At 43.6% G+C, this 27,201-nt stretch overlaps 1 long non-coding RNA gene across 1 annotated transcript; it reads right to left on the bottom strand.

Annotated features, from left to right (window-relative positions):
- Window positions 1-20,575: 20,575 nt before the first annotated feature.
- Window positions 20,576-26,900, bottom strand: LOC130380694 (uncharacterized). Its single transcript, XR_008895321.1, has 3 exons — window positions 26,757-26,900; window positions 26,495-26,598; window positions 20,576-22,344 (listed from the first exon to the last, which is right to left on the bottom strand). It is a non-coding gene; the product is annotated as an uncharacterized LOC130380694 (long non-coding RNA).
- Between the last annotated feature and the right edge of the window lie 301 nt (window positions 26,901-27,201).

The raw sequence follows: 27,201 nt of genomic DNA, 5'->3' as shown, positions 1-27,201 counted from the left end.
ATCCCCCCCCCCCCCCCCGAGGATGGACACTGGGTTACAGCGCCCCTCACAACCCCCCTCCCCCCCCCCAGAGGATGGACACTGGGTTACAGCGCCCCTCACAACCCCCCCCCCCCCCCCCGAGGATGGACTCTGGGTTACAGCGCCCCTCACAACCCCCCCCCCCCCCCCCCCCCCGAGGATGGACACTGGGTTACAGCGCCCCTCACAACCCCCCCCCCCCCCCCCCCGAGGATGGACACTGGGTTACAGCGCCCCTCACAACCCCCCGACCACACCCCTTTCAAGTGTATATTGTAAATAGTTCTCTGCGAAACTATGGTGGCATCATGCCTTCAGTGTGTACATTGTATATAGTTCTCTGCAAACCTATGGTGGCATCATGCCTTCAGTGTGCATATTGTATATAGTTCTCTGCAAACCTATGGTGGCATCATGCCTTCAGTGTGTATATTGAAGGGTATAGTGTATATACCCTTAACATTGACGGCTCCATCATCACCCCCTCTACCAAGATCGTAACCTTGGAGTTATCCTGGACCCCACTCTCTCCTTCCTCCCCCATGTTAACCATATTACCAAAACTGCCTTTTTCCACCTCCGAAACATCGCCCGCCTCCGCCCCAACCTGTCAACTACCGCTGCTGCGACACTCCTCCACGCTTTCATTTCATCCAGGCTTGAATACTGCAATGGTCTTCTCTACAGCACCACCAACAAAGTCCTCAAAAAATTTCAATATGTCCAGAACTCAGCTGCACGCCTTCTCACTGGTACCCGCTCCAGAGAACACATCACACCTGTCCTCCGTGAACTCCATTGGCTTCCAATTAAACACAGAATCAACTACAAAATCTTACTCATCACCTACAAGGCCCTCAACAGCCTAGCCCCCCCCAAACCTTGCCGACCTCCTCCATCACCACGCCCCCTCCCGATTCCTCAGGTCCAATTCTGCCAACCTGCTACAAGTACCACGGACTGAGCGACGGACTTGGGGTGATCGGGCCTTCTCAGTTGCTGCCCCCACCCTTTGGAATTCACTCCCCTCCCACATCAAAGTCTCTCCAACCCTCTCTTCTTTCAAATCTGCCCTCAAAACATACCTTTTCACACTAGCCTTCCCCACCTAACTCCCACCTTATTCTTCATGTTTAACCTCTGTTTTTCTTTTATTCCTAGTCTGTCTTACATAGTTTTGATAGGCCAATATGTAAAGCATCTTAGAGTACTACATTAAGCGCTATATAAATTTCATTTATTATTATTATTATTATTGTATGTAGTTCTCTGCAAACCTATGGTGGCATCATGCCTTCAGTGTGCATATTGTATATAGTTCTCTGCAAACCTATGGTGGCATCATGCCTTCAGTGTGCATATTGTATAAAGTTCTCTGCAAACCTATGGTGGCATCATGCCTTCAGTATGAATATTGTATATAGTTCTCTGCAAACCTATGGTGGCATCATGCCTTCAGTGTGCATATTGTATATAGTTCTCTGCAAACCTATGGTGGCATCATGCCTTCAGTGTGTACATTGTATATAATTCTCTGCAAACCTATGGTGGCATCATGCCTTCAGTGTGCATATTGTATGTAGTTCTCTGCAAACCTATGGTGGCATCATGCCTTCAGTGTGCATATTGTATATAGTTCTCTGCAAACCTATGGTGGCATCATGCCTTCATTGTGCATATTGTATATAGTTCTCTGCAAACCTATGGTGGCATCATGCCTTCAGTGTGCATATTGTATATAGTTCTCTGCAAACCTATGGTGGCATCATGCCTTCAGTGTGTATATTGTAAATAGTTCTCTGCAAACCTATTGTGGCATCATGCCTTCAGTGTGTATTGAACAACCGCACATAAAAAGGTTGCACATATTATATTGATATTTTATCGTATTTGTCTAAGTGCATACTTGACTCTTGTGTATAATTCCCAATTATTATTGATGTATTTGCACTTTTAATCTTGCTGAATTCTACAAGGCAAATAAATTAAATTACAACTTAGTTCCCCGGCTCCATTCGTCTTTGTAAGGAAATGTTCTATTTTGTCTTTATTATTTTGTCAGAATGCACCAGAATGCTTAGTTTGTGTGTGAAAATCACGATAAAATCTACTGGGAAGGATGCCCCCAGAACCCCCTACAGGGGTTTGGTTTACAAACTTTTAGCCCCCCCTAAAATAAAATTCACCAGCCGCCACTGTGTGTGTGAATAATTTTATTATTTATATATTTTGATATAATTAAAACGTTTTTTTTAATCAAATCTATTAGATCTCAGAATGATTTCATAGTCAAAAAGATGTTAAAGTTTGTGTTCAACAGTTGACACAGTAGCTCATTCAGTGTTGAGGGATAGGCCTATTGTAGCCTATGGTTAAAAAGGAAAACTCAAATGTGTTATATTGGCTTTGATAATATTAATAATAATACACATACACATACTATTACGTTCTTAATAGGGTAACTAACTTGTAACAGTATCGAATTACATTTTCAAAGTAACCTTCCCATACTGTAGTTGAATAAATGGCACACACTGTTGCATGCACTGCACCAGGAGTAGGTTATAGTTATAACTAGGCTATACTTAGTTAGCTTCAACGATACATGAAGTAAACATACTTGGAATGTCCATGTAGGCCTACGCAGCAGCACTATGCGCAGATGCCGCATGATATGCCGCACGGCATATCATTATTAACTAACGCATTATCTCTGAGGTAAAGTAAAGCCTCAGGTGGTTCGTTACATTTTCTTGTCGAGTAGCCTGGTGTTTACATTTTAGGGTTAGGGTTACACATTGTACGTTTATCTCGGGTATTTTTTTAATATATACAATTACCGATATTGACTCACCTTTCAGGATAAAGTCAGCAGCTGATGACCGACTTAAGTTCCACGATCCTTTGAGAGTCTGACTCTGTCAGTGACTGACAGAGTCAGCAGAACCGTCTGCAAACACATTCCATGATCATGATTCGATTCACCGGAAACTCGACTGAACCAGTTCAGTCGAGTTTCCGGTAGCACTGAGTCTGACTGACTCAGCTGAGAACCATGCAAGGGGTGCATTCCATGATGCGATTCACCGCTACCGGAAACGGAAACGGAAACTGGACTGAACGAACGATTCGCGAACGACTCATCTTGGCGAACTGACTGACGCGAACTGGTTCACGTAAACGAATCATTGAATACACCATTAATCCATGGACAATGTCTACCCAGCGCTGGCAATACGGATATCTGCGATTAAAAGCTCCAGCCGCACAACAAAGATGGCTGCTGCTATGGCCATAGTGCGATTCATCAAGGACGCACGTGACATCCCCTGCAACAAGTGCAAAGAAGACTACTGTCCCTACAGTGCTGCTAACTCTTCCTCCAGCGAGGTAACATGCTACATGTGTCGCAGACCTGGTCATCAAGAATGCTACACAGACGCCCAGCTGGATGAAGAAGCTGGTGTAGTTTATCGATGCAGCGAGTGCCTCTCGGGTAAGAATCCTCCGCCTCCAGACCACCAGGAACCAGCGAGAGAAACCAGCCCGGAAACAATCCCAGAGGACACCACCCCGGATGCCAAGCCGGAGGAAACCGCACCGGAAGCCAAACCGGAATCCAAGCCGGAAACCAAGCCGGAGGGAATCAACTCCCCAGCTCGAAAACATCAGCACTCTGCCCGCATCTCTGAGAATAATACCAAAGAGAAGAAGCCCCACAAAGACAGTAAATACAACCGGTCCAAGACGGTTTGTCCGCGTCTTCTCAAGCAAGAGTGCCCTCACGGTATCACAAGTCTCACTGGTGGTGCATGCGAGCACTACCACCCCACCTGGTGCAAAAGATACATGAGAAATGGCCCCGATGGCAGCAGGGACTGTAAGAGTGGAGATAACTGCCGTTTCTTCCACCTTCCGACACTTTGTCATAATGGCCTCGTTACAATGATGTGCTTCCACAAGAACTGTAAGCTCATCCACCTCCGCGGTGTAAAGCGCCTTCAAGATGTGAAAGCACCCAAAAACCTGTTTTGTTTTGTCTTGTTTTTGTTTTATTTATTTCTTATTGCTTATGTTTATTTATTTATTTATTTATTTATTTATTTATTTTTTCCACAATGTCTTGTTTTTTTTTTTTTAAATATGTATGATGACTATATGCTCTGTAAGGTGACCTTGGGTGTTTTGAAAGGCGCCTCTAAATTAAATGTATTATTATTTATTATTATTAAAAAGACCCAGCCCACTGACAAAAATACAAATCCTCCTAAAAAGAAGGCTACATCATCACCTGCTCGACAATCCAAGCGTAGCAGTAACGAAACCTTGCCTCCAAACAGGACGCCAGCTATCAACAACCCCCCGTCCTCGAAACCGATGAACAATGAGGATTTTCTGAAGCACCTTGCTCAGATGAAAGCAAACTTGACCAAGGAGGTGACAAAAGATCTGTCTGCGCTGATCCAATCTTCCCTTCAATCGATGATGGTCCAGCAACAGCTGCGAGTCGAACCCAACCGACAGATGTATCCCCCTCCTCCATTCCAGTTCCAGCCTCTACCCGAGGTCCATCATCCCACCCACAGTCTGCCGACCCAATCGTTCACAGGCTATCCTCTACAGATTCCACCGCAGTTCCTGCAATATCAAGCTCCCAAGGGAATGTAGGAGGAGCTCTCCCTCTTCCCATATCATCCAGTTTCCTTCTGAATGTTCAGGGAATGAACCCGGGGATCAAAAACCAGCGATGGAAGATCAAATCTATCCAAGAGGAAATTAATTCCAGCCCACTGCACACTCCCTTCTTCATCCTCACGGAGACCCATCTGAAGCCCCATCACCTCGAAGCCGAGACCTGTATCCCCGGATACATTGCCCTGCGGGCAGACCGTGACAAGTGTGCCCAAGGTGGAGTAGCCATTTACCTTCACCAGGCGATCCCCGCAGACACGGTTAAAGTGTTCTCCAACTCTTTCTGTGAAGTTGCGCTAGTCTATAATGCAGACAGCAACTTCATCCTTGCCGGAGTATATCGCCCACCATCGGCACCCTTCGATAAGTTCGACGAATGTCTGTGCATCATTCAAGAATTTATCGACAGCGTAGTAGGTACGCCCGAGCTACATATCACCGGTGACTTTAACATACCGTTCATTGACTGGTCTACAAGATCTACAAAGCCCGGGACCAACATTACATCTTCTGACAGGAGCTCGGAGCTAGCTCTCCTGGAGTTCATGTCCTCAAACTTTCTGGAGCAGATAGTTAATGAACCTACCCGGAATGACCAGAATATCCTCGACCTTATCCTCTCCAAAAACACGGATCTGATCCACAGTGTATCGGTCTACAAGACAGAGAAATGGGATCACGATATCGTGTGCTGCACCCTTCTTCATCCTCAGTTCCTGCTGAATCAAGTGGCAACACCCCAGTTCACCCCTTCATCGGAACTCGATGACATAAACTTCAACTCTGCTGACTGGGAATCAATGAACAGGGATCTATTGTCTGCGGATTGGTCTACAGTCATCAACCCATCGACACATCAAGAAGTTGCTTGGGACCTGTTTGAAAGCATCATCGTGGATGTGTGAAGGAAGCACGCCCCCTCGCACAGCCACAATCGCCAAGTCTCTGAATCATTAAAGATCCCCAAATCAAGAAGAGCTCTACTCCGGAAAAGGAAGCGACTCAACACCAGGATTAACTGCATCAAGTACAAGTCCCAGGGCCCTTCTCCTCCTCGCAACAGTACAAACTCCGCAAGCTCAATGACGAGCGGGCTGCCATTGAGCTGCTTATGAAAAAAGATATCAAGCAGCAGCGCCTCAGAGACGAGCTCATTGCACTGAGTAAGATCAAGACAAACCCTAAAGCTTTCTAATCTTTTGCAAAAAAGTTCAAAACTCCAGTCTCGTCGGTTGGACCTCTACTGGATAGCGACAACCAGCTTCAGTCCGACCCTGTCAGGATGGGCAGCATCCTACAAGAGCAATACGCCAGGGCATTCAGCAACCCTAACAAAGCTAACCTTGCTGAGGTACGTGTATCGAAGCTTGTTGCACAGTCACAGTCAATAACAGATCTTGTTTTCGACGAGCAAGACTGGGTCCTGGGTGCAATCAAAGCAATGGACCGATACTCGGCTGTTGGTCCGGATAAGTTCCCTGCCATCATCCTCAAGGAATGTGGACAAGTCCTTGCGCCAGTGGTCACACAGATCTGGAGAGCATCTCTGGACTCCGGCGACACTCTGGCTCTTGAACGACAAAGTTCAAGAGCCAGAGTGTATCCCACTATTCAAGAAGGGAAAAAGATCGATTGCTGCCAATTACCGACCGCTCTCTCTGACTTCTCATCTTATCAAGATGTTCGAGCGAGTCTTCCGAGCTAAACTGGTCGATAACATCGAGGCCCAAGATATCATCAATGACGACCAGCATGGCTTCCGGGCTGGAAGAAGCTGCTTGACTCAATTGCTCCACCATGTGGAAGACATATTGAATGATCTGAATGCCGACGAGAACGCGGACATCCTATATCTGGATTTCAGCAAAGCCTTCGACAAGGTCGATCATGCTATCTTGCTGAAGAAACTCAACCTTTATGGAATCCAGGGAAAAGTACATCGTTGGCTCTCAAACTTTCTCAGCGGTAGAACTCAGCATGCAGTGATTGATGGTGTGAGATCTAACGTCATCAGAGTTCTGAGTGGTGTCCCGCAGGGCACAGTGCTGGGCCCACTCCTCTTTATCTTGTATATAAACAATCTGTTCTCTGTCATTAAGCACAGCAAAATAAAGGTATTCGCTGATGACTCAAAGCTCCACAAGAGCATCGGCTCCCCTACAGACTGCAAGCTGCTCCAGGAGGATCTCCACGCAGTTGTTCGTTGGGCAACTAACAACAACATGGAGCTAAATTAGTCCAAGTTCCAGCTCCTACAGCACGGGAAGAATCAAGATCTACAGGAGCTGTACAAGCTATCAACAGGACTGGTAATCTCCTCAGACGATGTCGTCAAAGATCTCGGAGTGTACATTGACAAAGATCTCCGTTGGCGGCAACACATCACCAAAAAAACAGCCGAAGCTGCACGAAAAGCCGGCTGGGTTCTGAGGACGTTCTCAATCAGGGACAAAAGCACGATGCTACTGCTCTTCAAGACCTATGTTCGCTCCATCGTAGAGTACTGCTGTGCTCTCTGGTCACCACATCTGCAGTGCGACGTTATCATGATTGAGTCGACCCAGCGCTCTTTCACTGCAAAGATAGCGGGTTGCTCGAATCTCAGCTACTGGGACCGCCTCAAGCATCTTAACCTCTACTCGCTACAACGCCGCCGTGAAAGATACATGTTCATCCTTGTCTGGAAAATCTACCACGGTGCCATCCCCAACAGCGTCAACCTGGTGTTCCAACATTCGGAGAGGGGAGGAGTAACCTGTGTACGGCCGCTTGCAAGCTCCAAATATAGCAGCATCAACACAATGAGATTCCACTCGTTCTCATCAACAGCCTCTGCTCTGTACAACGATGTACCCAAAAATGTCAAGTCAATCCCAACCCTGATCCAGTTCAAGGCAGAACTTGACCGCTTCCTTCAAACCATCCCTGACACTCCCCCTACTCCTGGATACACTGGGGCCAACAGAAATTCTCTGGTGGAGTGGGCTAGCAGCAAAGGTCAACGATAGCTGCTACCAACGGGAAAATGGCGGTGGAGTCACCTGATGTCTTGGCCTAGGTGTTCTAACCTGAAACAAACCCTAGGTACCCTATAGGTAGCAGTGGCGGCTGGTGGAATTTATTTGAGGGGGGGCTGAACGTTTGCATTCCAAACCCAAAAAGGGGGGTCTGGGGGCATCCTCCCCCACAAGATTTTTTTGTGATTTTCACAAAACAAACGAAGCATTCTGGTGCATTCTGACAAAATAGTAAAGGCAAAAAAAGAACATTCTCTCTCTCTCTGTGTGTGAGTGAGAGAGATAGAGATAATGGGTGACTGTGTTACGGCCAAGCCATTGTGTTGGTAAACGTCACTCATAAATATATCTACAGTCTGCATTAGTAAGCATTTAGACAAATACAATGAAATATGAATTCCACAAAATTCATGTAAATGTGCAAACTTTTGTGTGTGGTTGTTGAAGACACACTTAAGGCATGATACCAACATAGGTTTGCAGAGGACTACATACAGTACAATATGAACACTGAAGGCCTGATGCCACCATAGGTTTGCCGAGGACTATATACAGTATGTACACTGAATAGGTTTGCAAAGGACTATATACAATATGAACACTGAAGGCCTGAAGCAACCATAGGTTTGCCGAGAACTATATACAGGATGTACACTGAATAGGTTTACAGAGGACTGTATACAATATGCACACTGAAGGCCTGATGCCACCATGTTTGCAGAGAACTATATACAGTATGTACACTGAATAGGTTTGCAGAGGACTATATACAATATGCACAATGAAGGCCTGGTCCCACCATAGGTTTGCAGAGAACTATATACAGTACGGGGTGGGGGGAGGTTGTGAGGGTCTGCAACCAGTGTTCATCTCAAGGGAAATACATATAGGCTAGTGGAATAAATAGAAGTTGCTTACCTCTAGCATGGCTAGCTTCACACAGTTGTTCATATGCACTCTTGCTCGCTTACGTCAGGTCTGTGTCCACGAACTATCACACGCACTTGTTTTAAAAAGTATACAAGGAAAGCAAAAAATTGCATTGGCATACCCAGAGCTAGTTAGCCAAGCCTGAACCATACTTCTCTTGTAGGCTCTATCCTTTTCTCTTGCTTGTTGGGTTACGTTCACTTATGGCTTTTCTGCTCCGAGTTCTTTTACTAGCTGAACTCACAGGGAAACAGTGGAAGCAGTACTCAAAGTCGCCATCTTGCTGATCTCTGAGGTAATGGCAAACGCGCGGTTACGCGCAGTGGACGGTGCACTGCGCTTGGGGCTATATCTTGAGCGCCCCAAAGTCATACAATTCGACGACGCTGATTGGCGAAATTATATACTTTTCTGCCTAGCAACGGGGGAACCATTGGCTAATAATTCAGGCATGTGGGGCTGAGCGAAAAGCGCCCCACGGAAGACATCTGCTTTACCAAAATGAACGTTGAACATGTCAGTGAATGAAGATTTAATCATGGGGGATTCTAAAGTAAATGCATTACTCGAATGAAATTAAAATAGATTAATTCTCAAAATGAGAAGATTATTTAAAAAAAAAAATATAAATATATTTAAAAAAGAAAAGATGGCCGGTCGGCGGGAGGGCGGCGCCCCAGCGCCCTCTATAGGCGAGCCGCCAGGGCTTCGGCCTCCTAATTGATCATTGTAGTATAATTGAATGCCCTCTTTCATATATATGATACCTCCACCACTGGGACGTGGCAACAATTCTCCAAATCCATATGGGGAGGGGTGGGGGGGGGGGGGGGGGTGCTTGTGGACAGTAGGGGTTTACACTAGACATAAATAGGAAGCAAACTCAGGAGAAGGAATGACCTCTCACAAATATTTATTTAATAAATTCTAGTCTAAACTGCAGAAAATAAAAACATCCAAGCTGCCTTTTAAGGATACCTTGGAATATCTGTCTATTTTTTAACCATCGGTCCCTAGTTTACGACAAAAACAAGACAATTGACGGCAGCTCCTTTGCCGCGTGGTTTTTAGTGCCATGTAAGGATTAGAGGGGGGCGGTCGATAGCAACCACCATAGCAACCATGACGGTCAAGTGCATCGTTGAAAAAAATAGAATACCACCGTACACACTCAGGAGATTAATGATATTTAGGCTTCATCCCATTTCTACCCCTTACCCCTCCCCCTTGTTTTGAAGGGGTAAGGGGTGTCCCAATTCCCATTTGGGTTAAGGGGTAGGGGCAAGACAAAAGGCTACGTAGCCCTTGAAACGAAGCTGTCCAAGGACCACACTTTAAAGGGAGGGCTTCGAGGGAAATACGGCCGAAAATGCATTTTTACTAGTTGTTATCATTCGGACCCATGCTGTAAAGTTGACTGTAATATTCGGCTCGAAGTCATACACGGACAATGAGATCCCTGAGCTCGATATAAAACATGACATAACGGTCAATAACCGTTGAACTATACATACAAGCTTTTGGCGCTCTCTAGTGGCCAACCGAAATCGCCAAATAAACAAACAGCAGCGATGGCTCTAGCGAAGGACACGCACAAATGTAAGTATTTTCAGCATTTTAATTACGGCAGACTGGTGTAATAATACTATTTTCGAGCAGTTTTTAATTGTGAAGTTAGTTTTGAATCACTAGTCAAGTTTGTTTTGATTCACTAGTCAAGTTTGTTTTGAGTCACTAGTAGCCGATGCTAATGTGTTCCGCTATCGCTAGTTGTTGAGATAGATATCCGATAACCCTTGACATGACATGTTAATGTTTCAAGTAAAATTTGTGTGCAGTGGATTTGCTTACTATTACTATTCCTTGGTTGATTATACCGGCGCACTGCTTTGATATCGGTAAAGCTGCCACCTAGGCTACGTCATTCGCCTGTCAAACTGAAGATTTCCTTTCCACTTTTAACTCAGGGACACCACAGGAGACCAGACGGCTCATTAATTTCAGAGCGACCAGGGAAAACGAGTTCCTAAAATCTAAAATGATTGCTAGAAAACAGTGGGAGTGAGTCTTTCGTTGTTCATTCTTTTCATTCTTGCGTCTGTTTTCTACTTTGGTATTTCTGTGTTGAGCTTAGTAGCTGTCTGTGTCGTTATACTGTACATCGGTTATTGTCTACTTTTAATAAAGAAACCAAATGCAATATGTTCTTGTACTGTTGTGCTTTGATATAGTGGTCAGTTAGATTGAAGATCAAATCACATTCCAGTGACCATATGTGTTTGTGCATGTAAGACATGGATGGACAAATTATTCACGACAAGACACGTCTTCTTTTGCATAGCTCCTCCAAGCGATGTGTGTGTTCACTATCGATTGAAGGAGCTTGGTTAGATTTCATTCCAACCAACTATGGCAATGTTTTTATATGTTGAGGGGAGTGCCTTATGTCTGCATTTATTTGAAAGAGCATATGCACAGAAAAGCAGACGGAGGGAGTTACAATCCTGCAAGTTTTTAAAGCCATGTGATGCGTCACATAGGGAAGTTAACGCCAGCATTTCTGACGTTTTTATCCACTAATTCATTATGTTATGTGAGGCAACGCAACGCAACGTATGCTTGATCTGAAACATGCCTACTCTTGGCCTCTGTTGACATAGCAGTCAGCTGTCCGCAGTCAGCGACGATGAAGCCACGTAATGGAGGGGCGTCTCATTTCTTAGGGGAACGTTTTACCCCTCTGTATTGAGGGGCAAGGGGAAGGGGTAAGGGGAAGGGATAAGGGGGAGGGGTAAGGGGTAGTAATGGGATTGGGCCTTAAATTATAATGACCATTAAGTCTTTATTTGCATGGGTTTACATTTCGTTCTGTGTAGCATGGAAAAATCTGAGAAACACTCCCATTCAGAATGCATTGGTTTTGTTACGTATTTTAAGAATCTAAGCTACCCACACATAGCCCCAATGAAGCAGGACCAAACATATAAGCCGTAAATACTATACATAGCCACTAGGGGAGCAAGACCTTATTGAAGGCGGCTCCACCACAGAAGGCATCACCTGAAGAAGCCGAAGCCACCACGCCCACTAGGCCACGCCCACTTGACGGTCCCTTACCTGTGCACACTAGGTGAAGGGGCCAGAGATTTTCAGCGACACCCGCAAAGGGTCACGGGCCTCTGCCCGTGGCCCATAGTAGCCAGAGTTATTATCTCTCACACGTGTTCTACACGATTCCTAGACTTTCGTTCCATAGCCAGTTACCATACCGAAACATGCCTACTTTAACAATAAAGTCAGTTAAAAGCTATCCCGGACTTGAACCCTTTCCTTGAAGAACTACTCAGCAGTTTACATTTCGTTCTTTGGAGCACGGTTATTTTTATTTATTTATTTATTTTCAGTTTTTTGAGGAGGTGCTTCAAAGATGCAAATGTTTCTGCAATAATCCAAAATCCAATGGAAAAACCCGTTGGCTTTTTGTCGAGGGAATCCAGGGCGACGCTCACTTGTTGGTTGGCCAACATACGTCATCCCTCCACCACTCTACTGTAAAAACACATGTTCAAGTTGAATGAGAATAATAATAATAATAATAATAATAATAATTCTGCCATAGTATTAATTTAAGGGGGGGGGTGTTGGGAAAAATAACCTGCTGAGTACATCACATGTACATTATAAATATAGCTAACTCCTACCCTAGCCTGATGAGCACATCACATGGCAGACACATTACAATATAGTCAACTCTTGCTCTAACCCAACGAACACATAACACAAACATGATAATATATAGTCAGGTCAAGGCCGGAGCCGAAGGCCCCATTTCTCAGCCAGGCAGATGGTGGACACTCAGACAATGCACCAGTCATCCTCAAGAACGGGATAGCCACATTAATTTATCACACAGGAGACACTTTGAGGAGCTCTCCCCCGTTAGGAGGACACATGCATATACCAGGGCCTGGGAGCCAAGGTCAAGCAAAAACACACAGAACCACACACACCTCAAACGCACACACCTCATCGAGAGGAGGATACAGCATAAGACTGTATCACACTGGGACTCTTGATATTCTTCTGAAGCAGACCTTCCACGGAGGCGAAGCTCTGGACGAACCATCAGCGCTGATTAGGGACTTAGACATATTCGATCTCTCACGCTTTATGACTCTGTATAACCGTTGCCACTTTACTTAATAAATCCAAGGTCCTCGTGCCGACAGACTTTATTACCTCTCCGTCTCATTTCATCTGGTCCAGTAACTAGACAGACCGTTTTTCCCCTCAATTTGGTGACCCCGACGTGATCTTTCGTTGAATTGAACCGCAACTGGGAAACGAGAGACAGAGAGCGGCACGACCTCGGGACCCCGGAGCACCAGACCGATTCCTGCAGTCTCACCTCGCGATCGCCCAACAAAAGGTAGGCAGAACCTGTTGATAAAATCCAAACTCTGCATAGTTATATAGGAACCACATTAGGAGGTGAGACTGTGAGAGCGGTTCGCTACGGGATATCTCATGGGGACGAATAGGACTGTATCCCAGCATTTCCCCATAAACCCGATTGACCCTGAACGCGTGACACATCGAATATCGGCTCGTTGCATGGTGAAAGAATACCCTCGAGACTTAGGGCCTATAAGAATCGGGCATAGTGATACAAGACTACCGATGGCCAAGTAATGGATGCCTGGGCCATGAGTGGAACCCAGAGGAAAAAAGGTAAAATGAGAATAAGATAAACTAGGCTTGTTGCATGGTGAAGGAATACCCTCGAGACCTAGGGCCTATAAGAATCGGGCATAGTGATACAAGACTACCGATGGCCAAGTAATGGATGTGTATTAAGTAATTAGCAAGTGCGTGTGTATGAAGTCAAGAACGAGTGTCAGCGTGGGTGGAAGAATAGGAGAGCATGGGTGAGAGAGACAGAGAGACAGTGTGTGTATGCGCGTGAGAGAGAGAGAAAGGCTGTGAGCGACTCTGTGTGTGCGCGGGTACGCAAGAGGCGATGTTTCTGTGTGTGCGTCTGCGGGAGACAGAATGAGAAGTCTGTTGATATGTTTCTGTGTGTGCGTCTGCGAGGGACAGAATGAGAAGTCTGTTGATATGTTTCTTTGTGCGTCTGCGGGAGACAGAATGAGAGGAGCCGGGTGTGAAGTCAGTGTGAATGTGCGTTTGTGTGAGAGGGAGCGAGAGAGATAGCAAGGAGAGATAGCAAGGAGAGCTAAAGTCGGAGGACGATCGAGAGGGACCATTTTCCCTCTAGACAGTTGGAGGTAGCGATAGAGTGCGTGTTTTTCTAACAATGAACGGTTGTTTCAGGACCACGAGAAGGGACTCTGTATGGTTTTCAGGCCCAGAGTGTAATCCCCTTTCCCATATGTGTAGTCCTCCCATTTGAGGTCCCCGTCCACCATATTTGAAGTCCTCTACTCCACCTCATGTTGTAGTTCCCCTCCCTAGAATTGTATGGAAGTTAGAACCTGTGAGGGTGTTTTGGTTCGGCCTGACGAGGCCTGTACCAATTTCGGTGGTCAGCTTCGTAGTTTTGTGTATATAGAAATTTGGAAAGGGGGAGCAGTATTAAAGTTATTTATAATAAAGTGAAAAGTTATTTGGGAATGGATGCGGCAAGATGGGATTGTGAATGAAGGGACAGAAGGATCTTTTTGTGTGTGAGAGATAGTTATTAGGTCTTGTTCCATGATGGGGAGTTGAGGATGTTGCATTCCAGGCTTATCTGTTAACGGTCCTAAATACCGTTAACAGATAATAGAGTGTGTTCAACTGAAAGCGTGTGGTGGCCATACGCCATAAAATACCACATATCCAAGGAATGCAGGTAGAGCTCTGTTGAGTTTTCAGGCTTTGATCAATTTGTAGTTCCCTGTCTGCCATGTTTGAAGTTCTTTGTAGTCTCTGTCCATAGGTTTCACCTGAACAACCCCTCTGCTGGCCGAGAAAAGGAACTACCCATGGTTTCTCTCACACCCAGCCCCCAGAGCATGCTCGCTTTCAAGGCGTTATGGCCGCACCCAACGTGGGAGGGAGACACCCAGAGAGAGAGAGAAGCCACATTCCACCCTTATCTGTTGTCTTGCACCAAACAGCACCCCGTACTGAGGAGGGAGAGAGAGTGTGTTCTCCCGAAGGAGGGAGAGAGTCACAGGGAGACACGCAGGGGATATTCACATTATGGCTAATTTGTTTTTCTTTAAGTTTAGTTTTAGTTTTGTTTTTTATTCAGGATGATTAACATCCTGACACAGTTATCATTCAGGATGAAGAACATCAAAGTTCATGAGGAGGTTATAAGGACAATAACGTTGATACTTTACTAGGACAACAGTGATGATAATCTAATGCAATTGGACTAAAGAAGGTGTTGCTATTAACTAAGTGATTCATATTATTTTCACACAGGAAAGAATAATTGAATAAATATGGATATGATTAAAGAAGGAGAATAATAATAAAATAAAGTAATCTTGATAAACTGTACAAGTAGGACTACACCTATTAAAATATGGGGTGTATCTCTTTGGTCAAGGATGACAGGTGGATTGACGCCACATCTCTTGGGAAGGGGTCCTACATGCTATGTTGTCAATTTGGATTCGGAAGTAGTGGGTTTACCTTTCAAATGCCACTACTGCTGCTGCAACACTTTAATAATTTTAACTCTGATAAATTACCTTTTGTCTTATAGTCCCCCTGATGTGTATCCATTACGCACGCTTGGCTGCATAGGGCAGATGGGGCTGAAGACTCTGTCTCCATCCCTCCACTTTGCGATCTATACTACCATATGGGTGGGGGTTGATTGTATTCCAGGTACGGCATCCTGCAGCGAGCCAGTATGGAAGGCTGGTTAGCCAACGACGGGTAAGATCCCACCTTGACACCTGGGACGACCTAAGGTAGGCACAGTCACAATTACTTGGCAGAGTCGCTGTGGGCACTGGCTCACTTGATCATGAAGTGACGAGCTGCAACAATCATGGGAAGTGCCGGGTGGGGTGTAGGGTGGAGGAGGAACAGGAGTCAGATATGTCAGCTCTGGCAGCAGAGGTGGTCTTGGAACGGGGCATGTCACGTTTTATTTTATTTTACCTTTGTGGTATAGAAGGCCACTAACGCATGTACGTTTTTCGGTTTAGTGCATGACTTTGGAACAGCGTGGTTTCAGGCGGCTGATGGTAAACTCACCCATATTGGGCTTTGGATTTGGACATACTGGTTTCGATTTCCCTTCCCAAAAGATTGGCTTTAATTTGCTGATGGTTAAGGTTAGACGTTTCGACGTTGGTTGCACCAACGGCATTCTTAGATTTGCTTATCATTTAATGCGCATGGTTTTGAACATTGCCCAAGAGGGGAGGTATTGAGGAGAATTAAAAAAAATATATATATATACATATATATATATATATATATATATATATATATATATATATATATATATATATAAAGAAAACAAAGTTGTTGTTTTTTTTTCACCATACTTGCAAACAATGATTGACATCCAGCTAAATGAGTGTGAAATATAAAACAAAACAAAACAGTGTTCAACAGATGGGTAGAAGCAGTCCCATCAAAAGACCAAAGTGCGACTACAGTAATCAAGTTTCGGACTAGAGAAGTCATGACTAGGTTTGGAATTCCGTCACAAATTAGCTCAGGCGATAGGGCAGCGTTTATTCAGAAAACACTCAAACAAGTGATTTAACATCTGCATGTCAAATAAAGACTAGATTACGCCCCAATCCTCAACCACAAGGTATGGTGGAAAGAGTGAATGGGACGCTCAAGACAAAAATTAACAACATTTGTCCAAGCACTAAATTGAATTGATGCACTACCACTGGCACTAATGAGTTATCGCATGAAAACTAACAGAACGACACATCTAACCCCGCATGAAATGCTTAAGGGTCGACCCATGCATTCACCTAACATTCAAGGGTCCCAAAAGGGACTTCCATTAGAGTAATTAGAAATAGAATTAAGGAAAATATGTTTGAACATCTAACTGTTGTACATAAGTTTGTAATTCCAGCAAGGGATACACAAAGTTCCAGGGCCAGAGGAGGAGCCAGATGCAGACACGCCCGGAGACGACCAACTACCCAAGGATGATGCAATCAGATTTCGGCAGGGTTTGAATCAGTCCTGTTTTGGTGGTCCACTATTAACAAAAATGTTGATTGGATAAATAATATATACTATAATCAGCAACGTTTTGTCAATTTTTCCACGGATAAGGTCAAGGGACTATATAGATATAGATATGCTATTGGCAGAGCAAGGAGGGGTGTGTGGGATGATAAAGACGACATGTTGTACTTTTATCCCCAATAACACAGCACCGGATGGGTCAGTGGCCAGGGTGCTGGCAGGGTTACAGTCCCTCAGATTAGAGTTGGCAGAGAGCTCCGGCATTAATGACCCCTTCACAGGATGGATGGAGAGCCCAATGAGCGATGGGCGCTACAGGTGCAGCAGGTGCCGTCCAAGCTTACCTGGGGATCGAGTATACACCGGAGAGTTTGGACGAGGGACCACCAGAGGGGCCCGACCTGATCCGGCTGGAGAACATGGAATAGACCCCTGCCCAACTGTCCAAGAGCCCCCACGCAATGCAGCGCACCAATACATGAAGATCATCCGGCGCATCACGTTGGTTGATTCTGATACAAAGTCGCCAATGGAAACAAAGTAGTTCCTATTTTGTTGGTAGGATCTGAACCAATTTGAGACTGTGCCTGAAAGCCCCACCCAGTTTTCTAACCCATCCAATAGTATTGTATGGTCTACAGCAGGGGTCTTCAATTAAAATTGAACAAGGTCCAGTAACTAAAAATTCCTTCCAAGAAAGGTCCGAACCTAACACGTCCTAATAGCCTTCTTTTGTCAAATACAATTAACACGGCATATTAACTTATAATTTCAGATGTATTTATTTTCCAAATAGCTTACTTTTAACCATGAAAAACTAGTAAGACAAAGTAACACATATTAACATTTCAAGTAAACAAAACAGGTACATTAGGCCTGCATTTCAAGTAAACATAAAAAGTGCATAAGGCCTACATGTCAAGTAAGCAGAACAGGAACACTAGGCCTACACTTCAAATAAACACAAAGTGCATTAGGCCTACATTTCAAGTAAGCAAAACAGGTACACCAGGCCTACATTTCAAGTAAGCAAAACAGTTACCCCTTCTAGTGACTGAGACAACCTTTGTTAGATCAATCCCCCTCTTTAACATCATCTCCTTAATAGCCTCATAAATATCTTCTCGTCTTGTGTGTGTCTCAAGTAGTGTTAGACCCAACAGGTCCTCACAGATCTCTTTCTTGTCTTGATGAAACAATCGCACATAAACCAAAAGCTGGGCATTATCCGTTACATCTGAAGACTCATCAATGGCTAAGGATGGGGCACTCTGAACAGCCGCATCAAGCTGTGACATGAAGCGTCATCTGATAACATTTCGGATTTTCTGGCTGTCGTTGCAGCTCACATTGGGATTTGCTTTATTTTTTCACGCAATTCATCCCTTTGTTACCTTCAAGTAACGTCTCTGCAGCGGCGTTCAAGCACTCCTTCACAACAGTCGTGTCACTGAAAGTTTTATGTTGCCCCAAAATCCATGCAATCTTAAGTGAGCATTCATTTGCAAGTTGCTGGCCTGTAAATGAGTGTGTGAAGACACGCATAGACCTCTCATACTGAGCTCTCAGCTCAGATATTTTCCACGCTCTTACTTCTGACTTCTGGGGATACTTTTCCTCGAAGGATCTGTGTTTGGATTCGTAATGCCGCTTAATATTCCCGCTTTTTATCAGCGCCACGGTTTCAACACATAAAAGACACAACAAAGGTTTAGTACTGCCTTGTGGAAGAATGAACATGTATTGGTCAGTCCATTCATCTTTAAAATGTCTGTTTTCGGGATCAACTTTCCTTATTTTCAAGCAAGCCATTTTCTCATTCCAAATCGCTCTTCCGATAAACAAAAAATTTGATTGGCTATTTTTTTGAGTGACGCTATGCCTTGACAGACGGAGGGAGGGGGGGAGTTCGGTGAGTGCATGATCTTCGCTCTGTGAAGATCATTGCTTTTTGCTGTTTTCCTGCTGTACTACAGACTATTCTGCCTTTCAATTTGTATTTCAGTGAGAAATGATTTTACTAACATAGTCATGCTTTGTATAGTGAAATCATAAAAAAAAAAAAAATATATATATATTTTTTAAATTATTTTAAATTGGTCATGGGTCCGGATAGGACTGTCACTTGGTCCGGACCCGGACCGCGGTCCGCCGTTTGGAGATGCCTGGTCTACAGTGTCAAATGCAGCACTGAGGTCTAGTAGCATTAGTATTGAGGTTTTGCCAGAGTCTGTGTTAAGGCGGATGTCGTTTACAACTTTAATGAGGGCGGTCTCAGTGCTGTGCAGGGGTCGAAATCCTGATTGGAAGGTGTCATAACAACCAGTTGATGCCAGGAAGTGATTAAGTTGCTGGAGGACAACTTTCTCAATGATTTGATATTGGTCTGTAGTCGTTAATAATAGAGGTATCTAGGCTCCGCTTTTTTAAAAAGGGGTTTAATAACTGCAGTTTTCAAGGCTTTTGGGAAGTTGCCTGACTGGAGAGTTGATAACTATCTGCAATATGTCTATAACATTCTTAAAGAGGTTGGTAGGTAAAGAATCAAGGCAACAGGTGGATGGCTTTAGTTGTGTAACAGTTCCCACAAGAGTTTTAGAGTCTATAACATTAAAGCATGCCATCCCTGCCACGTTACTTTTGCCTGAACAGGGTGGTAGTCCAACATTTTTGTTTGAAGTGGAGATATTGATGGCGCGTCTGATGCCTTCAATTTTATCAGTATAAAAAGCTGCAACTTCATTGCATTTCTGCGTGGAATGGAGATCAGGTGGAATTTGTGTTGGGGGGTTGGTCAGTCTGTCAACAGTTGCAAATAGGGTTTTCGCATTATTAGTATTTGTTTTAATGATATTGGAGAAAAGTGGGAAATATATGTTATTTTTGTATTTTATTTTCGTGTTCCAATTGAGGGTTAACTAAAACATAATTGCATTTCCATGTGCTTTAAATATACTGCTATATGGTGTAGCCGATTTCCATTATGATGAAGAAGACGCGTTTCAGTCCAGCAATTGTTGAATAAATCTGAATCGAGAGTACACTGCTATCACAACCTAAGTCAATTCTGTTTATTGGTTACATTTACAGTACAGTTGTGTATTTTTGGTTCTGCGCTGTAAAATACCTTATTGCAATGTACAGTACTGAGTATTTGATTGTTCTGAAAATGTGCCTTCTGCGGAATTGAATAAAAACAGTGAATAGGGAAGACTGCAATGTTTTATATAAAGTAGACTAGGGTGCTGCTGCTGATCTGAAAGTGTATTCGTATGAAGTGTGTGTCATTTTGTCATCAGAGTGACATTTTGACAAAGGATTGTTAGGCTTCGATAGAAGAGTTTAAATTTGACGTAGATGTGAATGGTATGTTTCTCAGTGTTGTCTTATTTGCTTGTGTGTTGAGTTTTGCCACAATGAGCCAAGTTTTTCAAAATGTGTTCAAGCGATTGAAAAAAAACTAAACATTTCCTTTGCAATTGACAGGTGCATCTCAATTAATTGAAATATTGTGGAAAAGTTAATTTCAATCATTACATTTAAAAAGTGAAACTCATATTATATAGATAAATTTCACCAACAGTAAAATATGTCAAGGCGTTAATTGTATTAATCTTGATTATGTAAAAATTCCCTAAAACCAGTAAGAAAATCATTTCAAGATTTTCAAATGTTGAGCATTAAACCATAATCATTAAGATAAATACAAATAAAGGCACTAAATATTTCCCTTTGGGTGAAATTAATCTATGTAATAATGAATTAATTAAATTCTGAATTTTGAATTATTGAAGATAAGTACATTTCAACAATATTCTAATTTATTGAGAAGCACCTGTATATGTGGTGATGAAGAGACTCCCACAGACGGTGTTCAATACTGCAGTGTCCCTTCTGATCCACTAGGTGGAACCAAAGTATACCATTCAGAAGATTTTTTAAATGGGAATACATTTGGTTTGTACGTTATATTATTACAGCCATAACAGAACAGTAGGATAATCACAACAGTATTCTTCCGCTTACGGCGTTAAAAAGAATAGCAAATGAATAGAAGATAGAATCTATTTATGTATTATCATCCCATATCATTAGTGTCCCAATCGCTGACAAATGTGCCGACACCAGCTTTGGCTGTTTGGTCACAAAATTTGGAATTTATTCGAAAAAGTACTGGAAAAATAAATGCCATTGGATCACAGGACCTACACAGACACAAACGGTCATTTGTCCAAGCAATGTTAATCACCTATAAATCTTTACCTTGTTACCAGGCAACATAATTAACATGAACAACAACCTGAACTAGCACCTTCATCTTCCCGCCAGGTACCCTTGGCCCCACGCCAATGGACCGCAGCATCGCTCAACAGCGAGCGATGCTGCGGTACGGTCAACATATGGTAATCTTGTAATAACCAACGACACGCAGCCAGGGATGTAAACGTTTATTGGTTTCAAAACAAGACATGAATAAAACATCTTGAAGACAGACATTCATAGACGTTCCACCTCCCGCCAAATGAAATACAACTTTTTTTAAATATCAGACTTTTTACAGACAAACCCCGTCAAAACATAATTCGATAAGATACCGCTGTATCTCAGGAACTCATTGTAAAAACTCAATAATAAACAATATCCCTTTCAGTATTTCACTGCAAATGTAACCTTCACTGCAAAAAATACTTTCAATGATTCAGGTGGCAGCATGTATTATTCAGTGTAAATTGACGTTTGGACGAGTGGCAAAACTGTTCTGAATCTTTCCTTTTGACAACACAAAGTTGACGATGTGTTTCGAAAATGATCTGATAAGATATATCACAAAACTATGCGGCTGAGACGAGTACAAAACTGCCGTTACATTTCAAAATTAATTAAAGAAAGAAAGAAAGCAAATAAAAGATGAAAAAAAAGAAAAAAATGCCACTTCTTGAAATCAACTGAAAATGTTCAAATTCAAACATGTCTTTCACATTATGATTGTCCTTCGTAAAAAAAACAAAAAATAACTGAACATAGCACCAACTCAAAAAGCCCCCTCCCCCTGATCTGTGTCGGAACGACATGGAGAAGCTTTAGCGGCCGGTCGAGGACACGGAGCTCGTTGGGGGCGGTTTGGGTGAAAGTCAGTGTGCCCTTCATAAGAGCTGTGCTTGTTTTTCCACAGCTAAAAATATACCAGTTTTATTTCAGAGGAAAAATAAAATAACCTTCTGAGGGGGGTACGACGTGGTGTTGGTGACACACGCACACGCACACACACACGCGCTCGCGAGAAAGAGGAAAAAAAGAACCAAAAACGCCAAACTTCCAGATGTAAAATCCATGTACCCAGGGTGAGGGGTGTGCTGCGACCTTGACCAGGGTAAGGGGTGTTCTGCGACCTTGACCTGGGTGAGCGGGGTTCTGCGACCTTGACCAGGATGAGGGGGGTACAGGGTGGCCATCGCAGACAATTCTTCATGGATTGTCTACCGTCCACATCTCACTGTGGCCCAAAATGGAGAAAACACTGTTAGTGTGTGTGTGTGTTTGTGTGTGTGTGGTGTGGTGTGGTGTGGTTGTGTCCCAGTGATCATTGAAATTAATCTGCTAGCTTGGCAACATTGCCTGGGTTCTGATGATCAGATGTAGAAAAGCGCCACACTGCAGACTGGGTGCACTGCGGGTCACCAGAGTCAGAGCGCCACCACGATGTGTTTAGCCCTCCGTCAGGGATCAATACACTGATCGATTACCAACCAACCTCAAACCTCTTTGTGTGTTTGTTTCTTTGCCCGCGTGACTCAAAACAAAACATGCAACTCGATGAGGAAACGGTTTAAACAACATAAACCTGAATCTGATCGATTCAGCTGGGATGTAGGTCAGTACAGTTTGAGGTTGTAGCTCCACCAACAGGTCAAACTTATGACCCATTAACTTCTGACCCATTCATCCAATATTCACAAGAGTTCAACGCACCCTATGTCGTCGTTTTGCGACGTGATGGATTTTCCGCCATCTTGGTTTTATGTCAAAAACCTCCAAAATGCATCTCCTATCACAAATTCTGTCCAAACATCTCGAAACTTGGCACCCATAATCTTCAGGCCATGCTTGAATTCAAAACCGTTTGGCCGCCACAGCCAATCAATTCGACCGCGAAGTCGCCAAACAGGGAGTAAGCCAATATTTCCACAGCCCTTTGACATATCATAACCAAACTTGGTACATAGACCATTGACCTCTAGGGGGCGCTATAATTAATGAAGACGTGTTTTAACTCCTCTCTCTTCACATGAGTATATTTCAAACTTATTTTTAATTTCTGGTGATACTGTCAGACCGCCCCATATAGCTAATAAAATATTTCCCATGGCAACATCAGAAATTGGCCATTTACCATTCTGCCCACTTACAATATAAACTACAATACTTACTGGATTAGATGCTTCATGAACCACCTAAAGAACGGATGCTTGTTAACATTGTGTCTCCGTTAGGGATATTGCTCCTAATACCCCTACGTATTTGTGTCATTTGTTGTCAGGCAGACGATAATGCGCCCTTTACCACTAGGTTGGGTAATTTTTCCATTTTGTAAACATTGACGCGCACTCGCATAATGCTCTAGTTCAGGGGTTTTCAAAGTGAGAGTGAGCCCCCCCTCAGAGAAAAAAATTCAGCTGAGCCCCCCCCCCCCCAATTTTTTTTTCTAAATACCTGTGTTTTGAAAGCTATTTTAATTATTTTACACATTTCAAACATCTCCGATCATAATTTTAAAACATTTGGAACATATTTTTGAAACATTTGAAACAAATTTAACATATTTTTTAAACATATTTCTGAAACATTACATCTTTTTGCGTTTTTAAACAACAAAATGTAACAACTTTATCTAAGCATGTTTTAGCTTAACCTTTTTTAAATACATTTGAACATCTTAATCTGTGTAAACTGCCAGTTTACAGATTCATTCAGGGTCCCCGACTCAGAATTTTCTGAGTCAAATCAGATCTGCCTTTTCAGTCCGGAGATTCGACTATTCGGCGGGGTTTGTTTACCGGCGTTGCTATGGTGACCTCAATTATTATAACCAACTGAAAACGACGCCGGTTTGAAACTAAAACTGTGATTCTGAAAAAAGTATAAATGCTATCAAAATTCCGTTTAGATAGTATTGAAGATACAAGTGTGTAGATTTGTTTAATGGTTTGAACGATGGTAAACGGTTGAAAAAGGAATGAGTTACGATGTCTAGAAGTAGGTGTATCAGAATGGGCTGACGTCTTCAATGAAAACAGCTGAAAACGAAGCAGTATGAAACTAAAACTGTGATTCTGAAGACATTTTAAATGATATCGAAATTCTGTTTCGATATTATTGAAGATACAAGTGTGTAGATTTGTTAAATGGTTTGCACGAAGATAAACGGTTGAAAATTGATTTAGTTATGTTACTTCTACAGTTGAAGTACGACTGATGATTTGAATCATCGTCTTTCAGGGTTTTCTTCGGGTTTATTTTTTTCTCACGTCGCGCCCCACAGTTTGAAAACCACTGCTCTAGTTCATTCCACCAGTTGTCGTTATTACCGATTACCAAGACGGTCGTCATGTAGCCACCCAGCCGATTACGTCCGTCCGGCAGAATTAGTTTATCGAGTCTCCTTCTGCCCGACACCCAAATTGCTGCTCGCAGCTATATTATATAATGTTATTAATTATATTAAATATTATATTGATATCATGTTATATATTTTATTATATATATGCATTACATTATTATATTATATATTATAATATATTGTATTTATATTACAGGTCCCATGGCATGAAAATCTCACTTTATGAGGTTTTCTAACGTAAATATGAGTTCCTCTAGCCTGCCTATGGTCCCCCAGAGGCTAAAACTTGCGTTCGGTGTAAAACAAGCACTAGGTGTTCTGCTCGCCTTTGAAAAAAAGGAGGCTCAAGCGAGCTGATTTGGAATGTGGTCCCATATGTCGTCATAAAGGATCTAAGCTCCTCCCCTTTCTCTGCCTTGCCCGCCCAGGGAATTTGGCCCGCCAATGAGACACGACCGTGCAAGCGCCACATGTGTGTGTGTGTGTGTGATTACACACACTGTAACGCAAGTGTTTGCTGTTGGTGTTCTTTGACGTCTCGTGTATTTCCACAACAAGACTGTAGATGGGGTTATCTCAGCCTTTGTTGAGAAGGAATTGGGGTAAAGGAACTTTGGCTTTGATTCCCTGAAGTACATGAACTGCGACATGCTGCCTGCGACATGCTGCCTGCGACATGCTGCCTGCCACAGGTTGCCGCGAGGCACCACCGCCGCAAAGCACCACCGCCCAGCAGCGGGCAGCAGGCAGCAGGCAGCGAGCGGTTTAGTCTACTTCAGATTGATGTGGAAGTGGAAGAACCAGAGACGTCGGAGAACCCGACAAAGTCATTTGTGATTCATAATATCGTCTTGAGGCGCACACAGCTTTTGGCTGTGATAATATGTATTATATGATATAGATATCCATGTATTATATGATATTATTTAGATATAGAGCTCCAGGACTGTAACGCAAGTGTTGTACACTTCCTTGTTATTTGGATAACAAATCGTCTGTTATTTCCACAACGAGAATTGTAGTAGGGTTTATCTCAGCCATGGTTGAGAATGAATTGGGGGAAAGGAACTTTGGCTTTGACTCCTTGAAGTACATGAACCACGACATGGAGGAGAAAGGGATTGTTGGCTGCGAATGTATCCCGCTTGAGCCCCGCTTCCCGCTGCCGAGGGACCACCGCCTCGGCGCTGCAGGAAGAGGTGGTGCCTAAGCGCTGACGATGGGGTGGTCCCTCGGCAGCGAGGCTCCGGCGGGAGACAACCGCGATCAACAAATGCGGGCAACAATCCCTTTCTCCTCCATGTTGTGGTTTGGTCTACTTCAGATTGAAGTGGACGTGGAAGAACCAGAGACGTCGGAGTATCTGACGCGGCCGTTTGAGATTCATAATATCGTCTGAAGGCTCCCACAGCTTTTGGCCGTGATAATATATATTATATGATATATATATCTATGTATAATATGATATTATTTAGATATAGAGCTCCAGGACTCCCTTGTGTTCTAGAATATTTACAGAACACGGCTAAAGGCTGTGTGCGCCTCGCCATTGCGATACATCCACTGTAAACAGAGCGCATGGTACCGTGGCTGCACATTAAGTTGCTCATTAAAGCTATAGACACCGAAACGGCGCATTTGGAGAAAGCTCAATGTGCGACTGGCTCGTAGTGGCTGTAATTCTGCACCACGGCTGAATTTTGGGAATGTCTTCAAATACTGTGTTTGGGACCTACTAATATCTATATTAAAGCATCCATAAAGTAGCATGCCATGGGACCTTTAAGGTCGCTCGCTCTTAAATCAAGAGGCTCTACATTCCAGCTTAAAAATAAAAGTCCTACCACAAAACGGTGGTAGAATTTTTATTTTGAAGCTGGAATGGAGAACCTCTCTGGAAGCCCCTTTCTGTTTCACGACTGCAAAATTGAGGCACAACCTACATTTTCGTTTATTGCTGAAGGGACCTTTACTTTGAAAAGTTAGCAGTTAACACCGTGTGTGGGATGTTGCTCCGTCGACCTACGCTGAGATCCGCAGAGAGGAGAACCTTTCCAGCAGGCGTCCTCTGCCAAGCCCCCAGGGGCCCTCGGGGGAGGTGGGGTGGCGGTGGTGGGGATGGCGTCCCTTCTGGAAGAAAAACAAAACAATGACGAGACTAATTAAATCATCATGACTGCTTTGATTGGCTCTGCAGAGTTATGTTTAATTAGATGAGGTGTGTATGTCGGAGGGGGCTTGACATTTTATGAGATTATTCTGGGAGTGGATTAGAACGTTTCTGGTACCTGATGGATGGTACCCACAGGGGCTATGTGGAGTAGGGGGGGTTGGAGCAAGGGCTTGTTGTGTAGAGGCATCGCCACTAGAGAGCAACAGGCTTCACCTGCAGAGAGAAACACGCACGGACCACATCGTGGAAATTTGGCGCGTGTGCTTCAGACTGTTGGACTCTCACCTCGCTGTTGTTGAGAACGCCAACAATGCCAAGCTGAGTTGCTAATGCCACAAGACGAAGATGAAGAGCTAGCTAGTAGCAATTTTAGTGTAAACCATCAGCATGCATTGTGCGATTCAAAGGACAGAAATTTGCTAATGCTTGCTAACTTGGCAACACACTGGGAAGAGCTAGCTAGTAGGACCGCTAGATAGTAGCATCTTTATTAGTAGCATCGCTGTTTGACTTTGTATAATGGGTAGGTCTAAGGACTGAATGATGCTAAGGAGCTAGCT

This window comes from Gadus chalcogrammus, chromosome 4 (assembly GCF_026213295.1).
Source record: "Gadus chalcogrammus isolate NIFS_2021 chromosome 4, NIFS_Gcha_1.0, whole genome shotgun sequence".
NCBI classification, from domain to species: domain Eukaryota; kingdom Metazoa; phylum Chordata; class Actinopteri; order Gadiformes; family Gadidae; genus Gadus; species Gadus chalcogrammus.
The sequence above is the reverse complement of the archived record's forward strand: the minus strand, read 5'-3'. Positions and strand labels throughout refer to the sequence as shown.